General features: G+C 44.3%; 1 non-coding gene across 1 annotated transcript; it reads right to left on the bottom strand.

The window, feature by feature from the left end:
* Positions 1–4189: 4189 nt before the first annotated feature.
* On the bottom strand, positions 4190–4352 carry LOC118997609 (U1 spliceosomal RNA). The gene has a single exon (XR_005068695.1). It is a non-coding gene; the product is annotated as a U1 spliceosomal RNA (small nuclear RNA).
* Positions 4353–5795: the final 1443 nt, after the last annotated feature.

Here is a 5795-nt window from a genome sequence, read left to right as displayed (position 1 = left end):
GATTATGAAAACGTAAAGAAGGAAAATATCTTTTTCCTTTCACATTTCCGGGTTCTCCATGGGTCTCTGAGACAAAAGACAGATTACCAAGAGAAAAGCACACCCACTTATTTAATACAGGTTTTACATGATCCAGGAAACTTAAGAGTGAAATGAAGACTGGAAGCACTGGTTAAACTTGAGTGTTCGATGAAGAGTGGAAAGTGCTGGAAATGTGATTGGACAGAGTGTAGTGAACGGCAGCAAGTAAGACCTGTTTGCTCAGACTCCTCTCAGCATCCCTCGGTCTTAGAGACGAGGATGCTCCTTTCTCCCAGGTACAGGAAGGGCGCCTCCCACCTAAGGAGTTCTGACCTACTGTTACAGAACCCTGCCAATACTGTTCTGGAACAGCAGTGGGACTCAGCTGCCTGCTGCCAAGAAGCGTGACTCCCAATGCCAAGAGTTTGGTGAAAAGGGAAGGGGGTTGTTTATTTAAAGGTTGTGCAGATTTACAATTAATGGCAGGTTTCTGCCATGAAGTCACTCCTTTAAAAACATCCCTAAACACACAGTCCTGCCTTCCTTTGCCAAACCAGGCTGGTTTCGGAACACACCAGAGGTACCGTCTTTCAGAAAAGCAGAAGTCTGCGGCTCAGCATGCCTGGCCACAGTCCGGCATCTCAGACATCTCTCACTAGTCCGTGTTTGGTTAGGCAGGTCCTTGCAATTCGCAGCCCCATCAGCCGTGCTGCCATGTTCTCCAGGCAGGTTTCCCAGCAGGTCTCCATTTTCCTACTCCAGCTCTTAATCCAAAACTTCGTGGCACCTTCTCACACACCAGACCTCAGGGCAGACGGGGTGGCCCTTCTACATCCTTTCAAACTGCATGGTTGTTACCCTTACGGCCAGTCCAGGCCACACGGCTGAATCCTCAAAGGAGCAGACTAGCCTTTCCCTCACTACTGGCAGCAGGGCAGAATCTTCTTTTCTTTCAGAGCATCCTTATTTTTAAGTTCTGGCCTGGAGCTTCCTACATGACCTCCTATCTAGCTCCTCCCACATTGGGCTACAATTGCCAATTTCCCCATGACATTTACATTCTTTTGGTTGGCACCTTTAGTCAGGGCAAGAATGATTCAGTGACACAAGCGTCTCCTTGTCTCTCCCGCAGGCACTGTACAAACCTCCAGCTACATCAGGAGTCCCTAAATACTCGGGAAGTCAGTATGCCTTTTGCCTGGGGTAGTAGCCTGCTTCCCTTCAGGAAAGACAGGGCTATCACCCTGCTATTGTTATGAAAAGTGTCTTAAACTGTATCATCTGCTTCTCCCCTTCCCCCAACCATGGGCTGTGGGGAATACCTCCGATTTCAGGGTTCGCTTGCTTTGCAACCCATTTCACTATTTCAGGGAAAAGTCAAAGAGTTGTACTCATGGTTTCTCTGATTCCTTCAGTGTAAAATATTCCATATGCCAAGGTGCTCATTTGGGGGTAGCATGTCCTCAGCCGCATCCAAAACCAGGCGGAAAGTGCTATACTATAGAGAGAAAAATAACCAGTGTGCTCTGAAAGTACAGGGGGGTAGCAGTTATTTCTGACAAGGGTGGAAGAGGTAGGAGCAAGTGACTTTAGAATGATTTCACAAAGGGAGAGAAATTCAGGTTGGGTCTTGAAGAATGAGTCAAGGTTCATGTAGCAAGCAAGTGAAAAGGGAGTGAAAGAGACTAGTCAGGGAGAACATTAAGAATGACAGGGTGGGAGTGAGAAAGCGCACAGCTTTCTGGGGCAGCCACAGGTGTAGGAGGTGGGGAGTGACTGGAACCAGCACAGGGATGGACAGGAAAGGCGAGTGGGAGGCAGGAGCTCACAGTGGTCTGGTGAGGCACTCCAGCCAAGAAGGGTCAGGCCTGTGGGCCCATGTCTGAGGCCTGTAGAAGAAGACCCTAAATAGCCCTGTGACTCCTGACAGAACCCCCACAAAAGGCCACCCAAGGAGGATGAAACGAGAATGAGAATTGGCCAACGTGTCTCATATGCCCAATGCAGCACTGGCCTACTCAATAGGACCGTCTGGCCCCTAGAGGCAGAAATAAACACCCAGCTCTAACCGAACAAAAACACAGGTGGTGTTTTTTTTTATTTTTTTCATTAAATAGTCTCACTTCACCTCGCCTGAACTCACATTACATATTTCATTTTGTCCTGCTTGCCAGAAATTGATCTGGGAATGTGGGAATTTACTGATAAGATGCCCCTCTTGGGAGGAAAGCAGAAATGCATACTCCTTTGTGTTCCTTTATCACATTATTTTAAAACATGATGGCCATTTCTTAAGGGGAAACTCAACCTGGGTATGAATTTGTACTCAAAGGGGTAAGAACGATGTTGAAGGTTAGAGTTTCTGCATAAAGCTTCAAAAATCAAAATCTTGGCCTAAATTTTGAAGTCTAAATACGACTATTTAATTAAGAAGTTTTCAGTTCCTAATTCCCCACTTCCTTGAGCTAAAAGGGGTCCAACAGTTTAAATCTGAGATTCTCATAAAGATACTCAATGTATATTTTTATATGGATTAAAAGAGACTAGAAAAAAACATATGTATTCAATTTACATATGATACAAAACATTACTAATATTTCTAAATAAACCATTTTGCCCTGAGCACTAGTAATGAATTACACTCACCTAGTGACCTAGTTCTAAATCCTTTATTCCCAAGTGCACATGCAACAGTAAATAAACCCTGCTAATTAATCCTGCTGTCTTGTCTGAAAGATTTAGAATAATTAGAGGAAGTAAAATTTGCCTTGTGCATGAATTCAGAGCAGACCATAGGAGGACACTTATGTTTCCATTGCTTGCTGCTCTAGAAATCTGAAGAAAAGGGAAGGGGCTGAATCGTCATCTGAAAAACACATCAGATACAACTCGGGAATGTGCAGAGCTTAGGCCCAAGGCTCTTTCAAGCCGCTTCTCCCTGTGCTGAAATCCATCCAAAGTGAAATCAAGCCCACAGCAGCCACTAAGCCCTGGGAGGTGCAGGAGTGAGGTCCGATCCTCATACATCAGCATTCATGCTCAACCAGACTAGTTCACTGCCCATGAGTAAAAGCAGGAAGTTTCCATGCCCCTCCCCATTTACTGTTCAAATAGTTCCTCGGGACTCTGACCCACCCTATGGATCATTGGTCAGTTACGGACACTGGGCTTCTCCTTTCCTTGAAGTGAAATGCCCAGTGGGATTCCAGTGGTAATGCCAAAAGAGGGAATTCATCAGACTCCCCTTTATAAACATCATTGCCAACAGGGTCTTGATTTCAAATCACTAAAGCAACTCTTTCCAAGTTCTCAGAAGCTACCTGTGCCACCCAAGTTGGGGGTCTAGGAGAATCCCCCCAACTTCTGCTGATGACTGCTCAGTAATGATATGAAATTTACACAGCTATTGGAGCTAACTATGTAGACCCCAAACAGGTTACTCAACAGGCTACTGTATAAAAGGGCAATTTTTCTGTAAAAAGCAAAAGAAAACAAAACATCCAGCCCTTGTCATAATAATGCAATTCTAACAAGAATCTTAGAATATGAGATTAAAAAGAACTTTCAATGTTATCCTATCTAAGCCTGCCATCTTACAGATAAGGAAACTGAGGCTCGGCAAGGCCACATCACTTCCTTGTGGTCCTCAAACTAATTAATATCCCCAGGAACTGGGACAGATATCTCCAGGTCCTGGTCCAGTTCTTCTGGGGCCCTAGCTAATACACAGGTGAGAAGCACAGCTATAGGATTAACACAGCCTATTTCCCCAGAGCAATTTTCATGCAAGAATAATCTACAAAATATTTTTTGCCAAAATATACACGTTAAATTTTTAAAAAGTAGAACAAGACTCTTCAAGGAAAGTGCACACGTGTGGTAGTGTTTAGTGATCTGCTCCCCAGACATAAACGTGAGAGCTGCACTATCAATAGGGTAGCCGCCACTAGCCACCTGCGGCTGCTGAGCACTTGAAATACGGCTAGTCCAAGTTGAGATGTTCTGTGTAAGTACAAAATACACACCTGACTTCAAAGACTTAGTTCAAAAAAGCCAATAAAATTCCTCAATAATCTCTTATGGTTACTATTGAAATAATATTTTAGATAAATTTGTTTAAATAAAATACATTATTAAAATAAATTTTACCTAATTCTTTTTCATTTTTTAGGGGAGAGTATGAGCACAGTCCCCCACTTCCCCAAATTATGCAGTCGAGTTTCCCACATTTGGGAAAATCACAGGAGTCAGCACACCCAGAGTACAATGGGTAAGTCTCACCCATGAAAACCTCCTTCATGATTGTGGTATCTCCCGTGCCAGGTGAGTAATCTTTTTCACTTTTTTTAATGTTACTATTGGTAAATGGGAAATTATATTCGGGGCTTGCTTTACACATCTATTGGACAGTGGCTGGACTAGTAGGTTCATATTGGCTGTTTAACAGTCTCTCTTCCTTCCAGGCACAAAGTGTGATCACAGGTTCCTGCCTACTTTGAAATTAGATATAGTCATATAGTTTTCTTTGGCCAATGAAATGTGCGTGGGAGAGATACGCATTCTTCTGGACAGTGAATTTAATTGCCCATGCAAGACACCGCACTGCCCTCTAAGGGGACTGTGAGAGTGAATATGGAAACTGAACCACTGTCATGCTGTCTATGAGTTGAGGCCCCTGACACTTTTAACTGAGATACAGAATGTGAGTTCAGAATAAACTTTTAAAAATAGTCTATTGAAATTTTGGGATTGTTCATTCCCATAGCATAACTTAACATTCTTTGCGGGGGTGACCTTTCCCACAAGTCACCCCCTCCACCACAGATGAAAGTAAACATGACATGACATGATCTGCTTGGGGAGGAGAGGTGGCCAGTTTCTCAGAGGAAAAAGGCCAGGAGCCCCTTCCTCCAGGGGCTTTTATTGGGTTGTAACACACAGGAATACAGGCGGCAAGGATCAGATAGCAGATGATATTTCAAAGAAATCTGGGGGCTTAGTCTGAGTCAGTGTCTGTCAGGAAAGGGGGTTTTACAGAAACTTTGGGAGACACTCATTTCCTCTCGGACCCTTATCATATGAATGAAAGCACTCTTAGCAGAGCAGGTTTCACAGGTTTATCAGGAATTCTCTGTGATGCCAGATTTTTCCCCAGGACATGCTCTAGCAAGGCAAGGAACTGCATCCCTCCCCATCAGGTATTCAGGCTTAAGGGGATTAGAGCCAGGAAGCACTTCTCCCAGAGGACATGGGGACTCGGGCTATGTCACATAGCCTGCAGGCACAGGTCTATTGATTGCTGTTTGTTGCATCCCCCACCCCCTCCCAAGTCCTTCCATGAAGGCCTCCCAAGTAGTCAAGTATGGCTTAGGTTGCTCCCCGCTGTGGGGAGACTTACCCGTCATGGACTTCTGACCATGCTTTGGGGGCAGGGAGGAAACTGAGGCAGTGTTTGCTACCAGAGACAACCTTTGTCTCCTGTGGCTCGAATTCCAGAGGTAACTCACAGCCTTAGCCATGGGGTTGGGGGACGAAGCTTAGGGTTACAATTCCTGAAACCAGGCAGAACAGTCCACAATTCTTAAGTACAGCTTTCTGGTGTAAAGGTGTGCAGAGAACTATGCCATAAAAGCATTTCCCAAACTTTCCTAACACAGAACACTGTTGAAAGTGTAATGTTTTAACAGGATAGTAATTAGGGCCCATGAAATAAAATGCATACTTAGATTATATTAATGAAGACAGCAAAATTAGGTCATACAGATCAATTGAAC

This window comes from Sturnira hondurensis, unplaced genomic scaffold (genome assembly GCF_014824575.4).
Source record: "Sturnira hondurensis isolate 20B ecotype Veracruz unplaced genomic scaffold, ASM1482457v3 Scaffold0013299, whole genome shotgun sequence".
In the NCBI taxonomy this organism is placed as follows: Eukaryota; Metazoa; Chordata; class Mammalia; order Chiroptera; family Phyllostomidae; genus Sturnira; species Sturnira hondurensis.
Note: the sequence above shows the minus strand (reverse complement) of the source record. Positions and strands in the feature narration are given on the sequence as shown.